The sequence below is a fragment of the Vanellus vanellus genome (assembly GCF_965231255.1).
Source record: "Vanellus vanellus genome assembly, chromosome: 5".
Lineage (NCBI taxonomy): Eukaryota > Metazoa > Chordata > Aves > Charadriiformes > Charadriidae > Vanellus > Vanellus vanellus.
Window position 1 is genome coordinate 74,533,426 of NC_138910.1, and position 22,443 is coordinate 74,555,868.

Genomic DNA, 22,443 nt, shown 5'->3' on the forward strand with positions numbered 1-22,443 from the left:
TTTTTCATCTGATGATGCACAATACCATTGATTGGATGTAGATTATATTCAGCATTAACTCCAGCTATATAAAAATATCACAAAGGAAAGTCTATCTCATGGCACAGAATACTCTTTAATTGCATGGATGATCAGTACATGTTGTGACTTCTGCTTTTTTTAAAAATCTTGTACACAAGAAAAGTCATGCCTGTAAGAGAAACATTAATCCAAGTAATTACCAAGCATTGTTTACTTTTCCTCATAAATTCTGCAGTTTCTTGATTTTCACCCAGGCTGTATCATAAAGCTAAAGTGATAGGGAAAAAAAAAAAAAAAGCTGGATATGTTGTTGTCCAAAGATAAAAGTTTAAAGTTCACCATGTCAGGATTCAGGAAATGTATTAACTGTTTCTTGCTGACAGCAGATGCATTGCAAAGCTCTGATAATTTTTTTTTCATAATATCTCTTGATCCTCGTATCTTCACTGCACCTTATACTTTTGCCATCCTGCAGTCTCAGAGGATCTTTAACAGATCTGTACCCCTTGGAGATGAGAAATGTCACTGAGTGTCCAATTTATTTGCCCATAATCACGGAGCTTGCAACAGAACAGAACTGAATGAGGACAGGTCTCTAAGTTACTTTCTTAATCCCTGGAAACCTAACTGCTCTTGGCTTTCTAGATCTGAGAAAGGAGGCTGGGAAGATATTTCAGACTCTCAGTCCAAATTTGATAGGAGGCACATGACAAAAAAGCGAAGAAACTAATAGTGATATCACTACAAATTCAAGAAAAACTAAGCAATGCAGAGATTTCCAGCTGAGTTCTTTACATAGCCAAAAAGGAGGAAAATGCTAAAAAGGTACTTATTAAAAAGTAGGGTCAAACTGAGTCCTTCCTCAGCATCATCAGAGACAATGAGGATTTGCAGCTGTGAAATGAAGGGAATGGAAACATGGTATGTCCTTGGGAAATTTTTGGACCAACTTCCGCTTTCTTCATTCCCCTACTGGACAATTTGTTCTTCATACATTTGAGTGAAAATGAAGGAGTCAAAAAGCTAGAAGGAGAGGTAGGGAAGAGCTGACCTGGTAAGGACAGAACCCAGGGAGGAGACACAGGGAGCACCTGGGTCAGTTTTCTGAGAAATACAAGGAGGAATTTCTGTTTCTGCTGTAATTTACCTACAGCCAGCAATGAAGCCTGCATCTTCCCTCAGACCAGGTGTAAGATAGAAACTGGTACATGTGGTGTATCATATGTAATGTCAGTTAAGTCCATGATTTTTTTTTTTAACTTATTTTTTACATTTTTGAGTAATTTAAAGCTCCAAAATAGTCTTAGCTTATACTGGCACACCTGTGATTTTGCTAATTATATTATGGGCCATATGTCCACCAGGAGGGCTTGGCAATATAGCTATATCAGCAAACCTTTTTGCTTTTTTGGCCTTACAAAATACAGGTTGGGGCGCACATCTTTCGTAGATGGAAAACAGTGACTATCAGTTGTCTTAGAGAATGGTCCATCAGATCAGATCCTCTAAGTCATGTAAACATCTGCAGGTAGAATCAATTTCAGACTGTTGTAGGAGTCAAAACTAAAATAGTTTTAAACACATTTAAATAGGCACTGTCCCACCTAAAATAAACATGGCCATGAATAACTACAATGGTAAAGAGTATGGTCACTGTGCACATAGCAATCATTTAACTGTGAGATAATACCTGTGTATTTTATCAACAAGGCTTGCTGCCCTCTGTTGAGAAGATGCCTATTGGTTTGCTAATTGTAGCTTCCTTTGCTAAAGAACACAACTCCTTCCCACACTTACTGCTTCAGGGTCTGCTTGAAAGAGCAGAAATTTCTGCTTTGCCTCCAGTTAACTTTGTTCACATTTGTCATCCTGGTCACGTGATTTTAGTTATCAATTGCATGAATATTACTCTAAGAACCTGCATAGCAACAAAAAACAACTCAAGTGCATTAGCAAGAAAGACAGACATGAGGCTGTACTTAGCATTTCAGAGCCAAGGGGAGTCTTACAGCCCATTAAGATGACAATTGGTTCTTTAGTTTGGGGTTTTCTTGGATGCTAAGATCATTAACTTCATTTCACATAAAACCAAACTGTCAGATTATTTTGATGATAATATAACTGTTACACTGGTCAAGTACCACAACAAAAAACATACGTTAAAAGCATAGGTTAGCTTAACAGAGGTACTCCTTAACTAAAATGTCTTCCTTCCCATTGGATTTTCGTGGCTGCAAGCAAGGAAGTGTTTGACACCATACTCCTGTGTTTTATTAAATGTTACTGCTTATAGATTTACTTCATCTCAGGCTGTAACATTTCAGAACAAGACAGGAAATTTTAAAAAAATAAATAAATAAATGTATGTCTTATGAGGAAGTTTCATTTCATCCTCATCTCCTGTAAAATATTGGTGGTGTTATTTTCACACTTACAAATAAAAGTTCTCTCCTGAAAATTACACACAGTGGAAAAACAGCAAAAGCAAACAAATAAATGGGTGGAGAAAAGAAAGGAGGAGAAGATACAGTTATGGCATTGGAAAACAATTCTACTCATATACAGGAGGTTACAAGTAAGCCAGGTTCTAAGTGAAGTCCATTTAGGTCATGATTTCTGCAGAGAAAGTTACCAAACCAATATGCAGCAACAGAACAAGAGAAGGAGGGAGTCCAAGCCTTCACAAAAGTATGCCTAATGTAATAGAAAAACTAATGGTTGGTGAACAGTTCACTGTAAAGAAGATAGCACCTGTTCAGACAGTGAAAGTTTAATGCTGAAGCATTAGAGATAAAGGTTTCAGTTTTCATTGGTGGCATTGTGTCCACCCATAGTAACGTGGTCAATGGACCAGAAGGGAATTATTTCATTGAGTTTTAACACAAGGCAAAGAAACGCCTTTGAAATTTTTATATGCATCTCATCCAAGGTAATAAAAAAGCAAAAATGCAGTAGAAGAACAGAAGACCTTGATATACCTATCAAGAATAGCTCAAGTGGGTTATTATGAATAGGCTTCTGCAAGGATTTTAACCATCATAAAGACAGTGAGCATGGATAGGCAATTGCAGAAATGTACAGACACTACCAGGATGCTATTAGGAAGAGTAGGAGAAAAGAGACTGATATAATACCCACCACAGAAGAAATAAAAGAACCACCAAAATAACATGAAAATGTGCACTTACTCTGTTGATACAAGCCCTTGTTTAGATGCTGAAAGCTGCCAGTTCCCTGACAGCAGAATGTGTTCCTAATCATAGAGCAGGCTACACTGGCAGTTTTTCAAGTAACAACTGAGAGTATTGATCTATAGAAGTAAGAAGGTGAAAAGTCAGTAAATTCTTTGCATACTGTAGTTCTTCATATTTTTGCACGTTTTATTTTTCCTATTTGAACTGTAAAGAGCACCAAACTACACAGAAGACCACCTTTAAGAATGATTCTTGATACTACACTGACTCACAATTTTTTTCTAAAATTATTTCTTTATATTGACAACATTCAGAGCAGAACAGATCACCAAAGTCACATGATCTCTCTACTTTTTACAGTCACATCACTTAAAGGAAGTCTTTTTTTTTTTTCCTAATAAAAACTTATCTAATAACTCTGGCTACAATATATCACCTTATTTATATATCATGCCTAATACCATAGCGCTTTGGTGCCCTGTTCATGATGGCCCTAATCATGCGCTGTGACAAGCAGACTTCTGTTTGGGCTTGGATTTATTGCTGTAGTTTATTGGTTACCTAAAGATTAAATTGCCGACCTGTTTAAATAAGGAGCCTCAAACAGATGCTCTATATTGTAGCAGAGAGCTAACTGTTGGATCCATTGTTCTCTGACACCTTCTCTTCTTTTATCAGCCACAGACTTTTTGAATTTAGTCATGTCAATTTTCTAGTTGTTCTTTCCCAATTCTTAGGAGAGGTTTCTTCATGTCTGACTGCATGATCAAAACTTTAATAATGACTCTGGATAATTTATATGCAAAATTTTAATAGCTATCACATGTCCTGAGGTTGATCCATAGAAACACGTATAGCACAAAGAAGAATCAGTCCATAGACTATGAAGGTAGACACCCATGGCTTAAATATGTACTTTATAGCGCATACAGTTTGGAAAATAATCTGTATGACAGGATGGAAGAATTCAGACATAATGAATACCATTTCACAGATGCACAGATTATACGAACTAGAGAGACATATCAAACCCAGAAGAATTTTAGAAAGCTGCAAGAGAAAACAGTCTGATGTGTGAATTAATTATCTGACCTCTGCTTTGAATATGTCATATTTCATTTTATTAAAAGACTGTATAATCATGAACATAATCACAAATGCAATGTTTAAGAAAAATCTGATTTGAATCTTTGTACTTGGGTCACACATAATGTAATTCAGTTTTACTCTCTGCTTAATGCCGATACCAAACTGCATGTACAAAACTGTTACATGAAAATATAAAGCATGACGGAACAAACTCTGTTCCAAAGGGACTAAACTTTTCAACCAAAGCATTTAAACCAAAATGAGTAGGGTTAGTACCCACAACACAAAGCCGCATTACCTAATTGAACATAGAAACATTGAGATTTTGTAGGAACAGGTTACAGCAGTAGATTATAACATGCCTGACTATGCCATTCTGGTGGCACCACTGGAGGCAGCAAGACGTGTTTTAAAACAGTTAATTGCTTGTACTATCTTTGAAAGCAAATACTGGGCCCACTTCAGTAAACACATAAGAAAATCCTTGGAAGTTGTAGTAACTCTGACTTTGTTGCTGACTTTTGCTGTAATTTGCAAATGAACTAAATAACTTTGCCGTATGTGTACTCAGATGATCATTCATGCTCATTTGTGATCAGTTAAAGTATCTTCACCATTTTAATGCAATAAATATCAGTCTATGTCGTACAAGACAGCAGGCACTCCTAAGAATATATTACACTGGATGAATAGGACTAATATTAATAATGGGCTTAAGCGCTAATCATTCTCCTCTCCTTACTTGCATGACTGCTTTTCTAGATCTTTTGTGTTTAGAGACATTTCTTATATAAAGTTTGTTTGTGCCTGCCTTTCAAAGGTTTGCATTCTGAAAATAGTTATTCTCTCTATTCAGCATCTTATATTTATAGCCGCACTTCACAAAGCTTTTGTTAAAGATCACCTGCACCTATTACAAGTCTGTAGGAGCATGTTGTTTATGAACTTGAAATGAGCCACACCAGGGTGGTTTCCATTTAGACAGCATATGGTAGCTACCTAGATATACTGTAGTGCTATGGATCATTTGCTACAATTAATAGAGCTAACCAAAGTAAAGCAAGTGCAATTGGCAAAAATATGTCTTTTAAAGTTTTGGTCTAAATTGGATTGAAATGAAGATTTAAGACATTCCAAAAAAACTGCATTTTGAAAGGACTGAAATATGACATCGGCCAGATTAACTGGGAAATATCCCCAGGAACCAACAACATGAAAGGGACAAAAATGGCACTTGGTCCTGTTCAGTGTCAATCTGCCCAGTGCTTTCATAGTCACCTGCTTTGGGACGGGTTGCCCAGGCTTCTAGAGAGCCTTGACCCACCTCTTTCTTTGCTTGGCCCAAAAGCAAAATGCAAGGTGACTTAATCTTTATGAAAAAGCTGCCCTGTAGCTGCAGGTTGGGAGCACCTTAGGGGACTCGAGGCTCCAAATTGCAGCTCATGTCGGCAGTAGGTTGCCTTCCTAAGCAGAGTTTTCATACTCTTTGCTGTGGGGCTAGCTGGTGGTTATGCAGAGGCCCCCGCATGACTTTCACACTCCTCTCATTGCAGGAGGGTGCCTGAAAGCCCTGCCAGGCTGCACTAGAGCTGCAAGCCCTGGAAACACTGGCATCTCTAGCCTTGCAACAGCCCCACTGTGTGGGAACTGCTTAAATCAACCCCAATGCGGGCTGCTCAGATCAACTCCAGAAGCTGTAGCCATGATATTTCCAGAGTATGTGGCTCTAGGACAAGTCAAGAATGAAAGAACAGACTTGTAGGCTTTGAATGCCTACTCTGCACAAGGGAGTCCGTGAACCTTAAGAGACCGGTCTGAGCTGCAGCTGCTATGGCTTTCACAGCTTCAGAGCAGCAAGCCTGGAGCTACGGATCCTGAAAGCACCTTCAGACCTCGGCAGCCCAGACTTCTTATGTCAAATACAAAGCATTTTCATTAGGCATGGCCTCTGGGACACTTCACCCAAGAGTTGCACTGAAAATGGTGGGGAGTTTTCTCCTCCTCACTTTTTGAACCTCATGAAAGGCAGCAAACATGAATCCCCAAACCTCTGTGAGTAAACATTTTGAAAATAGGGAACTAAATGCCTAGTTTAAGACTTTAATGTTTCAAACATCATAATGAAAAATAGCAGCAATGTTACCTCCTGCAGAGGTGAGACAGAAATAAATCAGGGGAGTAATTTACTTCAAAGGTCTCTATGTTTACCTCTCCCTGTCTTCTAACTAGGACACCAATCTTACTGACTGAAACCAAGAATGTAGTCAAGGGAAAAAATCCACAAAGCGCTTGACAGAGTCCAAATGAATGTACAGGCTGATGGGTTTAGAATTTGTTCTGACAGTTTTGTACTACATGACAGTTTTAGGTACTAATTTTCATTTTTGATTGCATTTCTTGTCATAAGCGGAGCCTTATTGGCGGCTTGGCTTTGATGTGTTGGAAACCAATGACAATTGGTGCTGGACAGGATGTTTCCCTCTTTCATGAAAAGGCACAACTTAGAGCACAGCAATTGACATAGACCCAGATTGCACACTTTGTGCCAAATCCTCTAGATAACCTGGGAAGAGAGCAATCATGACAGAGCACGTGGATCTGTGAGCTACATTTGAGTAGTGGACTGCACTTGTTCTGTCACTTCCCCTTCCTGTGTCCTGTAGTCATTCATGCAAACTGCTATATTTTGCCTCACCAAAAAAAAAAAAGCAGAAAGCTATTTTAACATTTATTTTAGATTAAGAAAGCAATAAACCAAGAGAGTGGCAAAGGTTTTGTAAGTGAACACTCAAGTGCCATGTAAGAGGAAAAGCCAGACAACTCTGAAATGCAATAAAAAGGACTTACAGAGGAGATTGCCTGTTGCTTGTTAAGCACAGCAAATGGTAACAGTTTGCTTTTATCGAAATTCATGATTTTTGAACAATGAGGTCTGACAGAACCATCCTAAAACATCCAGAATTGTTCTGCCTGCATTCCCATTATTGTCTGGCTCTGCAAGACAGAATCTTTAAAGATTAAAAAGTGCAGTGCACAGAAAAATGAGACTTAAGAATGACATCATCAAACACACCACAAAACGAGGCAGAATTACTAAAGGATTCCCTGGAGCAACCACAAGTCCTGCTGAGAACGTTCCTGCTGGGGCTCCCTAATTAATGTACCCATTTTCCACCTGTCACACAGCAGAATTAAACTCACTGCATCTCTGCTTTAATTCTCCACTCAATCAATAATTCGGATAACAGATCCAAAGTCCTGTAGATTCTGTGTATTGATCTTCTCCCACCCTCAATTTGCCAGTTGTCTCCACTAACTTTGAGCAGTACGTCACTGAAAGTCCATTTCATTTAAAATGTAATCACTTTGCCAATGCTGAACTGCTTGCCAGTTTCATTAGTCTTCAGAAAACTTTCCCAAAACACAGAGTTGTGTGTAAACGCATTGAGTACTGCTTAGAAAAAGAAATCAGCATTCATTCTATGAATTCTGCTCTGGCAATAAAAATTGGTCTATACAGATACATAGACAGAAATTCTATATTTCAACTGTTAGTCCTTTCCAAGTTCTCCAGAATTAGGCTAAAAGTTCAAATACATGTCTTTTTTTTTTTCTCCATTGCAACTTAAAACAATTTGTGCTGATTGGATAAAAAGTTTTACTTATTTATAATATTGTAATAGAAAAGGTTTGTAACCAAAAGGCAAATAAAAAAATTTCTACTCTTATTCTGCTGAGACAGCCTATATCTTTTCCAACCCCTTAAAGATAGATCTGCAAGTCTCATGGGGTTTCACAGTAATTAATGCAAACCATTTAAATCTGATTCTGAAAGCTGAATGGACTAAACAATGGAAGGTAAATTACTTTTTGCTGGTTTACATCTTTTCAATTCCTCAGCAAGGGTCAGAGCTGACACTGGGAAGATTAAATAGCATACAGCACAAAACGACCCTTATCACTGCCTTTCTGGAAAATTTGTTTTCTATGTATGTAAAAGGTATATAATGCTCTTGACTAAGAAGATACATGGGCATCATTACTGTGTTTATACCTAGTGAATAGAAATAGATCAGGAGATGTTCGGTTATTGGCAGGAAGATAGCAGAAGAAAGTTATTAAAATACAGAGAAAGTACTGTTAGTAGCATCCAATTCAGGACAGATCCCTGCATTGTTTTTCTGAAGATAAAATTCACTGAAAAAAAGTTAGAAAAGTAAGTTTCTGATAACAGTAAAGTCAGGCATGAGTTAGGATACCAAACCAGCTTTATTCATTTCCTAAAGCTCAAAGTCTGTCTCTGGCAGTGCCTTAGTGATGCATTTTCCAGAAAAAAAACAGTGTCCAGCACAGTGCCTTTTCCGCACGTCTGTGGTGGGAAAAAGGCTAATACGAGAAGGCTGAAAAACCTACTATTGGGTCAAATCCTTTCATTCCCCCAATAAAGGCAAAGAAGTTTTTGATCTGTGTACTAGCTTTGAAATATTACTAGAAGAAACATGGGAATAACTTTGAGCACTTCTCTAAAAAAAGGAGTGGAAGAGATTTAGAAAGGCTCACTGGCCTGGTCAAAGCTCATCCAGCTGGCCTGACTGCCAGTTGTACCCAAGACTTCATGAATATTTTAAAAAAAAAAAAAAAAGTGGATAGCCTCACAGGAATCATATCAACCACTGATGTGGTTTCTGCTGTGGAACAGTTAGGTAAATTAAGAGTTTCCAAATTCAGGTCTGATATCCTAGTCTGCTTAAACCTGTATTAGAAGTTATGTCAGAGCCATTAATGTTTAGCTTTGTAAATTAGTGATAGACTTGCAGTAGAAGAAAGGACTAGATTTTTATTATATTTTCCATTCTTTGAAAAGGAGTTGGAAAATTATTAATTAGCTTCATTTCCTGGAAAAATTGTGGAATTAAATAATCAAACATATTATAAGTGCCTGCAAGATAATAAGGAAATGGGTTACACCCAACAAAGATTTTGTCAGGAAGTAGTCTTGCCAAGAAAACATCAGTTATTTGTTAATAAGGTAATAGGCTTAGAGGATAACAGAGGAACAGTTGACATTGTACCTTGAATCTAATAATGTTTGCCATATGATCTTATATGACAGTCTAACAAAGGGCTAGGAAAACATGGCATGATTGAAACTGCTGAATGTTAGGAACACAACTGTTTGGATCATCATACTCGAAGAGAAATGATCAGTGTCATTTTTCCATACGTGGGCAAATTCACTGCATGGTTTCTGAAAAGGATTTATTCTGAATGGTGCTCTGCTCAATACTTTCTCTAACAGCACAATCATAGGACACGTAGCTATCACCCTCAGATGACAAGAAACTTGGAAGGACTGCCAGTTTATTGGAAAACAGAAACAGATTTTAAAATGATTGTGACAAACTGGAGAAACTTTCAGAATAATAAATAGATAGAATAATAGTGTGAGATACTATACCTAGGAATTACCAGCTGTAGGTGTATACAATATAAAATCACTGGTTAGTTAAGAGAAGTTAAACCCTATTTCAAAAAATAGTTAGAGGTTAAAATTATTTATGAGCTGAAGATGAATAAACAGTATCATGCTGCTCCAAAAAAGGCAACTGTAGTACAGGAACATACAAAGGCCTGTAAAGACCATCTCACAATCATTCCCCTCTCTCAGATGCTATACTGTCACCATCTGCTTCAGAAAGATGCAAACAGGAATCCATCGTATAGCCCACTGGGTCACAATGTCAAATAGAAAGCTTAAAAATGTGACCAGTTGAAAAAGAAAGAAAGAATTCTGATTCTTTGATGCCAAAGAAAAGATACCTGAGAAGGGGTGCGATTACATAGAAGACATTCCTGTGTAAAAAAAAAAAAAAAAATAACAATCATGCAAACAGGAAAGAAACAATTCACGCCCCCTGTCCTTGAGAAAAGAACAAGACATATGCTAATGCAGCAAGAAATAGTCAAGTTAGACCCAGAAAAAAACCACACAAGCAAGAAATACAACAAAAAAGGCAATGCAGCATTGGAACACAGTTCTTAGGGCAGTCTGTGAGGTTGCCCCCAATAGAGGTCTTTAAGAACAGGCTTGACAAATACATGCCAGGAATGACAGGATGGGGCTGAAGCCCATTTCAGCCTCCCCACTGTGCTGCTGGGGAAGCACAGCTGCTCCTAGCTGCACAGGTGCATCTCGGCCAGATGTTCTGCAGGCAAGAGAAATGGACACATATACAAGTTTCCTATTGCTCGTACAAGATTTAAGATATCACTGCCCAGCAATGGAAAGATGACTATGCGGATTTTTGTGAAATACATTAATGTTCTTTCCCTGCTTTATATGGACCCTTGCAAACATCTGCATTCCTGAATTTGGAAAATGTGTTTTTACATTGGAATTTTTGAGATAGGGAGTAATTCCAGTTCAACTATCCATGAGATAATGACAAAAATGGATGGGATTATTGCTTGTAGATATGTGGCTATGCATGAACTGCAGGACCTGGGAGCCCTTCCCAGTTCCTCAGTCCAACTCAATGTTTCATTCACCTTCTGACTCAATGCAAACCAGATGGCAAATGCTGTTTCCTCACCTTATGCATGTTGTAGTCTCCATGGGGAAGGAATACAAGCATACAAGCCAGGGAGAAGCTTGGTCCCCATCCTAGCAATAGGCTAAACATGTAGATAGCCAATATATAAGAAATAGCACCTGACTTTTCAAACTCAGATCACTCTCCAGGATCAGGCTATGATGTTTTTGCAGAAGACTCTGGAACAGTTGTTCTGTTGTACCATTTTGTTGCAGTAAGCTTCTTAATGCATTGCTCAGATGGTCTCCACACTCAAGGTCTCAGTGATTAGCTACAAGAATCCACATCAATTAGTAGTTTGATGCCACTCAGTTGCCACTACAGGGGGAAAAAAGGACAGAAGGAAGGAAGGAAGGAAGGAAAAATGGAAGGAAGGATGGAAGGAAGAACAGCTGACTCAATAACGGTGTTGTTCTAGTCATTTTCTGTGGGCCCAACGCTAAATGAGTTGGTCTTGATGAGAACTTATTTCACTGAGTTGAAACATACCCGCTTCTGTTTTCTGGTCTAGGAGACAGAAAAAAAAAAAAAAAAAAAAAAACAAAAAAAAACACACCACCCTGCTAGCATTTATTAGTAATGAGACCAGTAGTACTAGTGGGGGAGAAGTCCTGCAGAAGTCATGTCTACTCTGCAGCTGGACTGAAGAAAAGAGCATTTCACTTGCAAAAATTGTCAGTCATTTACTATACAAACAGAGAAATCTCATAATATATTAACTGTATTTGTAAAGCCTGCAAAGTCTCAGTTGCATTGATTTATAACAACAAATCCACTGTTTAAGTCCTTTATTCAAACACTGTAAGAGCACTTCATTCTTAGAAGAAATGCACAGGATGTGGCAAACACTTAAAATTCCTCAGTTCCTGTCAAACTGACTTATCTTTTGGACCCACTGAAAATGCTACAGTAGGATTCATGCAACCTACTTCATGACACCCATTTAATAAGGCATTTTGGACAGGTGAACAGAGGAATCCCTGGGAGATGTTGAATCAACAGTGCTTGACAATGCAATGATGTTACCGCAGATGTGGTACTATACAAACTGCAGTAGCATCGACTTCCCTCAAGATCCTGCCTGTATATACTGAATACCTGTGCAAGAGCAGCTTGCTCTTAACAACCTCTATACCAAGATTACAAAGTTTGTTTTGTCCTGATTAGGAGATTTTTGTCATGTAACCATTTATTATTGAATATAAGCATGAAAAAAAATTGTGGTAGAAGGATTTTAGACTGTAGTCTATACTACAATAATGCAAGACTCCTGATAAGACACTCTAGTTGCAAACTATATCACAACAAACCTTGAAAACAATACCTTCAAGCAGTGGTAGCAATAAGTTCTTTCTATTTCAATAAAAGCTTTCCATCTCAGGATCTCAAAGAGCTTTTTAAATATTAATTGAGCCTCTAAGCAACCCTGGAGATGCTAAATACTGCAGTCAATGATCAATTAAACCATACACAGTTTATCCAGTTTATAGATAAGGCATGGCACAAGTGCAGAAATACCCAAATTTGCTCTGCACAGAGCCAGATCAGGCTCTCTTAAGTGGATGGAAGCCACTTTAACATCTGAAACATCCTCTTTAGTGTGTCCCACGATAACTGTACTATCCAGGTTTGTGTATTTATCCTAGGCATCCAAACTCCTATTAGAGCAGAAGTGCCTACTACTTCTATTTTATCATAGATGAGTGACTGAGGTAGAGGGAGACAAATGATTTGCCCAAGGTCACACAAGAGGCCTGTAGCAGAGAAGAGGGTATTGCTCAGTATTCCTGTTTCTTCTCAATAGCCCAAATAGTCCCTTTTTTAAAAAAAAAAAAAAAAAACATTTCTTTTTCAGCCTAGTCCAAGGGGTATTGAATCAGTCTGAATGATGTGTTATCCTGGCAGCACGGGGAATTTTTTTTTTTTTTATATAGTTTTGACATATGCAATGAGTAAAACATTTTCTACCTGTAGCATTATTTATCCTCTAGCCTTAACTGCAGTGTTCAAAAACTAACGCTGACTGTACCTCTCAGAGCACATGCAAGAGTAGCATGTTATTTGTCAAAGCTCACAAAGGCATTGCTGATAGTGCAAGCTTTGTTCATGAGACAGAATACTCTTCCCCTTTTATGCTGCAAATTTCTGGGCAATGTCAATATCAGTTTAAGAGGTCTCCCACTCTCTAGGCTCTTTCTGTCATGTGTTGACATCTTCTAGGAATCAGCAGATTTTATGCCTCTATTCAGTTCACCTGACCTGCCTCTAAATACGTTCCTAGCATCTGAAAAGCCATTCCCCTCACAAACATACGATGAAGTCCAGATCAATAACACAGGATAAAAACAAACAAGCTAACTAAGGCAAGTCTAAAGTCTTAAGAGCTATCCACAGACGCTGCTATCTGGACTGTTCAATATGATGTTCTGAATTGCACACAGCAGGATTTCATTTGCTACAAATAGCTTTGCACCAGCAGCATCTTCAATAATTTTATCATGCAGTGTTCCCCAGATAGAGCAGTATTTCATTTAATAAACAGCAAATTAAAATAGCAAATATAGTGAAAGACAAAGCATGAATAGATTTGCTTCAGAGTTTTAAAGAGAACATTGATTATTTTTTTTATTTTATTTTTTAGTATTTCTGTAGTCGCTCATAAGGTCACCTTCATGACAATTCCAACAGGGGTTTATCTTGTAGTGCTCACTCTGACATACAGCCTGATGATTTATTATTGCTTAGTTCTTGATACTGTTCACTGCACAATCCAATCTAAGAGAGACACATATTTCTCAATTCAGGGACTTCTTTTATTTTATGAAAAATCAGCTTGGTGCTTTGTGGTAAAAACTAGACTTGGCATTTGATCTTAATTTTTTTTAAGTATTTTTTTCGTATTCTGCATTTCTCTGCTGCATCTTTGATGCATTCCAGGATCATTTTTGTTTTCTTTTCCCCTGCTTTTCTTCTGTCACCCTATTTTAATGTGGCTACACCCAAAAGAAAAATCTGCCACAGCGGCAGTTCCTTCCAGCCACTCTTATCTAGATTTCTGTTTCATACTAGTAGGTGACACGGTGATAGATTTCATAGGTTTTCTCTCCTCATTTGGGAGAAGGAATATAATTATGCAAAGGAGGGTTAGATGGACAGTAGAAATATATCACTATTAACCCACCAGAATGCATGCAGATTCACTGTGGTTATGTGCTTGGGGGGGGGGGGGGGGAAACCTTCATATGCTAGACAAGGTTTTTTTTCTCCCTTTGTATTAATATCAATTCAAGGGTAAGTCAACAATTCTCTTCATGTCATTCCTGTGTCTATGGTCTTATGATACGGTGCTACTTAAACTCTGCTCCACTGCAAAGCTCTCTCCAGTATTCCCATAGACTGTCTAAGCCATTTGGTATCATTAACCCTCATGGACCAGGCTGCCCGCTATTCAGCTACATTCCTTTAAGTCTGCCAGTCATTAGCTGGTACGTTAAGTAGCTAATGGTGCTCTCACAATATCTGCTGCATCATGCAGGTGCAACAGAATAAACATTTTTTCCGCTGGTGCTTTGTCCTAAATCATTAAAGACCCCAATCCTGCAAAGATTTATGCATGTGAATAAGTTTACTCACATGAGCAATCCCGTTTCAAGCCTCTTAAACACATGCTTGTAGGGTCAGAATCTTGATGATCAAACTCACTATTAGGTATTCGGCTAAAAGCCTTTTTGAAGAAATGCAAAACAGCATCAGAAAATACTAAAAAACACTGTCTGCTCTGTATTTCTTTTTACTAAGAAATATTTACAGAAGTATTTTGTTCCAAGAAGAACAAAGATTAACGGCCACACCTGCTATTCTATGACCTCATTACTTTCCCACTAATGGATCAATATATAAAAAAATACATATCAAGGCAGTATGAATATTCCCCAACTAATTGGCTGCTGGTAAGGGAGATTAGCAGAGGATATGTAAATTATTAAAGCTATAAACTGCTTCTGGAGCCTCCTTACTCTCCTGGGTCAGGTTGGGGGGATCAGCTGGCTGTCCCCGGTGGGGCTGAGCTAGAGCAAGGTTAAGTAAGCAACCCTCATCTCTGCGTCTGCATCTATTAGACACCTTTGCTGACTCTCTGGCGCCAAGAAGTCAGGCGCCACCCTCTACACTCAGAGAAGCACAGGAGGTTGCAAATGGTAAATTTAATACCGCACCAGGAGGTGCCATTTACAGTCCCAAAGGATAAGTCTCCCCCTCTTCTCTTTCATGCTCATATAAACAAATTGAGGCTGATGCAATTTTGAATCCTGTTGTCCTATTTTATTTTTAAATATGTAATTTCTTCTTTATTTTAGCATCTATGCAGGGTAAAATTAAGGGATTTTTGTACACATGACTGATGGTTAAACTGCAATGAGGATTTGTACTTTATGAAACCATTAAAGCATAGACAAATACAAACAACAACAACAAAAAAAAAAAAACAGCAAAAATTTGGGACTTATTAATAACATGCAATGTAAAAGAAAGGGAGATTAAGTTGCCTGACAACCAAGACTTACAGTGTAGTCCTTATCTTAGTTTAAAAGAAAAGCAAAACTTACCTCAGAAAAGAATATCAAATATTAGTATAATGCTTGCCTGTTTTGCTATACCTATTGTGACATAACCTGGTTTATTTCATTCCTAGAATAATGCATTAAAAAGGTTAAAATTATGTCATATTTTCATTTTTTTATTTTTATATTCATGAAAATATATGAATAAATACTCATATTTCATATTACTATGAACTGTTTGGAAGAATAAAATAAAAATCTAGTGAAAGCTGCTGCCTTGTTAAGTCAAGCCATTCCATCTATATGTTGCTAGAACAATGCAAGAAGGCATCTTTTGTAAGATCAGAAATTTAAAAAAAAAATAGTATTTACAGTCTATATTGGAAAGAAATTGCAAATCAGTATTTTTCCAATTCACATTAAAAGCCTCTGTAAATGTGCAAGGCGGGGAGAAAATGCACAGCTTCTAACACCAGATAGAGAGAACGCCATCTGAGGAAGACTGACATGTTTTCGTAGATTTTGGGGGATCCAGGGATCATATCCATCCCTCAGTCCAGTTTTCTACATAATGCTGGCCAGAGAATTTCACTCACTGACTTCTGAATCATGTCTAGTCCTGTGAGGCTGGAGAATACCATCGCTTTTAGAAGGATACCAATGCTAACTTTATCTGATTACAGAATCTATTTTATTTCCAGGGAAACTCTTGCAGTCATCTGGTTACTCTCACTGTTAAAATAAATGGGGCAGCAGAGGCAAAAGAAGTGCCCTGGCATCTGTGAGTGACAGCATAGATGGCAGAAACGGGAAAGGAGAGAGGCAGAAGAAAATATGCCAAACACAGGCCTTCATTCCTTACGCTAATAGGGAAGCAGAGATCAGTAGACCAGAGGAGTGGGCCAGCACATTAGCAGGAAACGTCAAGTATTTCTCTTGTCAGCATAAATATCTGAGACATTTCAGTCATAAATTATATTGACCATGACAGGCCACAGGGTCCTAGCTTCTGTTCCATATTGTATTACAGCACATCCATTAGCATCGAGTTAGATTTATCAGCAAAACGGTTAAGCCTACAAGATGCAACAGACCATCTGACCACTGCTACTGCGGAAGAGAGAAAATGGGATCCGGTGCGGTTTCAGCGTAGTTGTCTTACAAAAAGCAGACTCTGGCCTGTGCACTTCAAATGCAGGCATTCAAACAGTAAATAATTAAATACAACATTGATTCAAATAAGGAGGAAGGGAGAATCTAAGGACACAATAAATAGTTAGCTCGCATATCTTGCACACAAACTTCTTGGTGGCGGCAAGGGGGACAGTACATGCACGCAGCCTCCCAGTCAGCTCAGTGTTGCACAGCATACGTACCTCGGGCACAGGCTACGACAGGCTCCTAGCTAGCTGTACAGCCCTCCTACCCTCACCTCCCCCCATCTATACTTTAGCCATGTCAAGCCCTGTCTCTATGCATGAAAGGGAAATTTAACCTGTTTTTTTTTTTTCCTTTTTGCCCACAGTTAAAATGCGAGATTCATCTCTGCTTCCCTCTTCGTGTAAGGAATAAAGGCCTGCATTTGACTGTCTTTGACACATCACAAAAATGTGGAATGTTCATTAAAGATTTATAGCAACATCAAACATTCTGTTTTACTTTCAATTTTGTCACATAATCCCAATAAAACAGTGATTTAGCCGTATCTGTTAAAGTTATTTGTCACTGCTGAGTCCTTCCTGTATCACTACTGACACAGAAATACATAAGCCAGTGAAGTCAGTCTCCACGGGGTCTGTTTCTTTTGGGAATCTAGAGCTGCTACTCAGACTGGGCTCTATATTATTTAGACTTTCCAGTAAAAAAAATAAAAAGAACTCTTAAGTAATGCATTAGCGTTATTCTTATCTAGAGAAGGCTTGTGGGACTAAGTGAAAAGATAAAGGAAATAACGGAGACATGTGGCAGTGCTAATGTTAATATTTGATTAGAAATACTCCAAACAAGATGTCAAGACAAATTCAGTTCTTATTTTCAACACACACCCAGCTCGCTGGGTTTGGAAGACAAGGAATCTGAAAACAGTTTTTCTCCATAAAATGAAGACACAGTCCAAAAAGACAAACAAACCAAAACAACCCCTTAACTCTTCTAACGTAATGCTCAGAATTAATTAGCAAGGGACAAGAACTACTGGAATCAAATTTGTACGTGTTCTTCCATTATTACACGTTGCTTAATTTAGAGCAACACTGCGTGCAACATCAAACCACTTGGCTTTGCCTTCCCAAAATCTTAAATTAAATAATGAAAGTGTCTGAAGTCCTCGTACTCAACACATTTTCAATTCTCTCTTTGGCCATAGTTGCCACAGGCATAATCTCCTGAAATTTAAGTGGTACAACAACACTGTTCTCTGCTACATCACATCAGCATGCTCCTCTTTTCATATAGTTTTATGCTTTTGTTTGTTAATTGTGATTGTTTCTGTATAGGACTTCTCTATTGCGGCACAGAAGAAAACAGAATCTAAAAAACAACCTGCCTCAGGTTGTAAGTCACTGTGATAGTGTCAATATTGCCATTGTCGACAATGACACACAAGGAGAAGATGGAGAAAGAAAGGCATACAATTAAGTTTAAGCTGATGGCATGATACCCAGAAGCAATTGTCAGAGAGAGAAACAAGAAGATGGAATTGGATGCAGACTAGTCAGAAGCAGAGAAATAGAGCTGCATCTCAGTTGTGTAAAGATAGCAGGTGAAATTATACAACTGGACAAGATCACCCAGAGAGAAAACAGACAAAGTAAAAATGTGGTAAAATAATTCAAAAAGAAAAACAGGAAGGAGAAGGAACTAAAGAAGAAAACAATTGCTAAGTAGTGTCCCGGTTTGAGGTAAAACTAATTTTCTATTCAGTAATTTTACTTTGCAGTTAAGTCTCTTCTAACTAACTGAAGTCTCTGAAATTAACAGCATATTGTTCAGGAAAAACAAACATTAAGTGCCAAGGAAGCTGAAATGCTGAAAAATCTTAAGAACTAAGCAGAAAGATCAGGAAGGCTGGATTTGGAAGTCTGGCCCAGAAGTGGTAAAAGTCCACCAGAGCTCAACCCTGAGCCAGGATGTAACTGCAGAAGAGAAATTCAGAACAAGAGTTACAGACTCCGCCATGGCGTTCTCAAAAGATACCTGGGTGGGAGTTGGGTTGCCAGGTATATCTGAGGATTCATCTGTTCTCTCTGTCTGAAGTCCCCAGTTACATGATTGAAATAATAATTCTTTCCTGCATGGCAGTTCTGTACAAATTAGGAGGGGAGACAGTCAGTAATGGAGCCATATAGAGATATAAAATCTGTGAAAGCATTTCAAGAAAAGAGAATGGTTAAGGATAAATTTCTTGATGATGGGTACAGAAGTCAGCAGGAGCCAGAGATCGGGAAGAGGGGGAAGGAAAAACACACCGAAGGCAGCAGGCAGAAGAGCTAGCGAGAATTGTCAGGAGCATCCAGCATGGACAAGCAGTGTTGGTGGTTTAAACAAGCCATGTTACTATGCATCTCGTGGGATTGTATATGTAGCTCCCTTTTATCATCCTCCCCCCTCTTTTATATGTGTTTCCTGTGCTCTTTAAGATATCTTCCATCGAAATTACTGTTGCTGTCATTTCAGGTATCTGCCCTTATTTCAAGATGTCTGCATGGCATCTTCTTTAACCTCTATGAAAGGTGTTTCATAGCAGAGACTTAAGGCAAAAGAGAAGGATCAGAAGCGGGAATCAAAAGCCACTGTAACCAATAAAGCTTACTTAATTAGGCAGCATCCAATTATTTTACGATCCATGAGGTTGCCTGTAATAATTCAGTCAGTGAAACAAAGTGCATGTTAGTTTAATTCTTTCCATGAGAAAGCAATTCCTTCATAATGTTTAAACATGGCACAACAGTAATAAAGGAATACAAGACTTTTAAATACAGCTGTACAGGAATCCAGAAGGTAAGCCACAGAAAGCTTTGTGATGTATTTGCTTCAGCTTGCCTCAAAGCTGGACTAGCCTTTCTTTAAAAAAATAAATAAATAAAAAACTGACCTTGGTTTTGCTGAGGGAAATCATTGACAAGATTTCATGGGGAAAAGATAGACTGGTGAAATACAAATTCTTTTTATATTAAGACATGTCAAGTTACATCAGGCATAGTTTTGGACTAGGCAACTGTATTTTGTCTCAGGCATTTGCGAAGCTTAACAGGCTGAAATAGACAACAGTAGAGGTGCTAAGATTTATTTATTATTTTCTTTAAAATGGGCATTTGTTTTTTGTAAGGGGATGATTTTCCCATCCTGAGAAACAGTGAAAAAGACATTATTTTTCAGTGCAACCTAGAGGATGGAAATTAATGAAAGATACTTGTAAATCATTCATCAGACTTGGCAGTGCCAGCCATTTCACATTTCAATACCTCTATGGTTGTAAGACCAGCATAAGGTAAGTTTATAGAAACCAGAGTATTTCCTCATCAAATGTATCACGGATTTACTGAGAGAAGGATATTCATCCCTTCCATCTCCTGATTAGCGAAGAACCAGCCAATGTAGCAGTTCTCATCTGAAATGTTTCTGGCATACTGACAGGCTTTTTTTTTTTTCCGGTGCTATTGCATCCTAATGAGCAAGACTCCAGCCTGCTGTAAGAGCTGTTTCTCTCGCTTACCAGGCAAGGTTTTGTGCACATGTATGTGACTCTTCTGAGAATAAGTTGTGAACACTGTGTTTTCCGTGTACAAGTACTTCATTTTTGAAGCAGTACATCTCCTCAGTGGAGACATTCAGCTTCTTCCTAAGGCAGCAGGCTACTGGTTGTCACATTATGTTTCAATCTTAGATGACAGCATATTTTTCAAGTGTCCCTGCATTTACCTTAAAGTTTCCTCTCTCTTGACAAAGTTGCTCCTAAACAAGCATGAAAATGTCAGCTAAGGGATGATACCTTCTTTCAAAAGCCCTTACCAGGTCTTTGCTCTCTCTGATCTTTTTTCCTTTTTCTTCTTTTGTGGGGGAGGGGAGGGAGCGGGGTTTAAGCTGGTCCCACTAGCCCCTAGTATGTGCTCTCCTTCACATCTTGATTGAGCAGGGTCCTTCTGCCTGCTTGTTTTTCTTCATGCTTCTCTGCTTATTTAATAAAGAAACAGTGCTCTAACCCTAGAGATCTTATTTATGTTTAAACATAGAAAACTCAAAAGAAAAGGGAGAGTGGACAAAATGAATAGAAGGCATTTCTCATCATGCCCTTAAACAAGATGGATTTAGGACTCTGGCAAAGAGACCAAGAACATTACCTCAAAGCAGAAACACTCAAATAACAAAATCCTATTCAGTATGTGGTGGCTTCACCTCACTAACTGATAGATCTTTACTATTACAGCAGGAGGAAGACGAGAGGCAACAACGAGATCCTTAGACACAGGCCTGACTGATAATTACAGCTGCGTCCAGATGTAAACCAGAAGTTACTAGAATTTCAGATGTATAACAGCACAGTACGTGTTTCTAAAGCAAAACACCTCTTACAATTCAACAGCTATATAGGTTATGCACTTGAAGCCCAAGCAGAAGCTCACTTTACTGTTAATTCCACTGCCACTGTTGTTTTTTTTTCCTGGGCCATCAGAGGTGTCACTTATCCAAGGACTATGTTTCTGAAGTGCTGATGTAGTTATAAGTACGAAATATAGTAACTGTGCTGCAAACATCAATGTGCACCTATTGAAATACCAAAAAAGGGAAAGACCTCCTCAACATCATTTCCCAAATTTTCCATTTGGGAAACAGACTCATGAGAAACATAGCTACAGCTCAGGGCATACAGTTCTTGTCGTCTTCAAACTTGAGTAAACCTGCAAACTCTTTAGAATTAGGGCCTTGGCTTTGGCCAACTGAAGTATTTTGGAGGATAGTTTTCATAGGTTTGCCACATTATGGTTTTGGTGCTTTTCCTCCAGCCACGTTAAACAGTTTGAGTATCTCTTTCCTATTGATTACCATTATTATCGCCAATAGCTCTTGTAACAGAAGGCATGCAGTGAGATGTAGGCATCATTTCTATATACCAGCCTTAAAAGTTAACTTTTAAAAGCGCTAAGAATACACCCTATGGATACTGGTACCTGCAAAAAGATTGAAATGTGGTATGGAAAGGGAATGTGAAAGACTATTTTCATAAAACCTCATGCTGCTTGCCCATATCAGTATTTAGAAAGTGTAAATTAATTTAAAAAAAAAAAACTATTTTGGTAGAATTACAAAAAAATATATGAAGCAGAAATACTTCTCATTCAGCTGTATGCGCTGCGGTAGAAGTCTGAGGACTCACTTATCTTAGTTACAACGTATTCCATAAACATGATTGTGCCCTAATGATACCACTGTCCTTTAGCAAAGCCCTGGGGCCACACGAAGTATTCAATGCCGTGGACAGCAGCTAATGTTTTGCACACTGCCTAAGGCCTAAATAGGCCTTTCATATACAGGCCAGATGTTCGCTCTTTCTTAGGCCAGCTTAAGGCTAGAACAAACCTTTTCAACCAGGGTTTATCAGAGTTTCTAAATTACATACTGGGAAGAAATTTAATTGGTTTAATTAAGAAAGTTTATTTCATGGTAATTCAGTTTTGTTATGCTGCAAGATTTAATGTGTCCTCTGGTAGGAGTTATTTGTTATAAATATTCATAGCAACCCTCTTCCCACCCAAGCCAAGAAAAAAAATTATTAAAGTATAAAGTTGCAGATAAAAAATACCTTCAAAAGTCTGGAACATGTCTGATCAAATCTCCTCACAGTAGCATCCATGCTTATTTAAGTCTCGATAATTGTCATCTCTTTGTATAGTTCGCACTGTGCTCACAGATTGTCTCTATTTTCAACAGGAATGTCAAAGGCAACAAGGTGACATCTTGACTACTTTCTCTCCATGAAGTTTTAGTCAT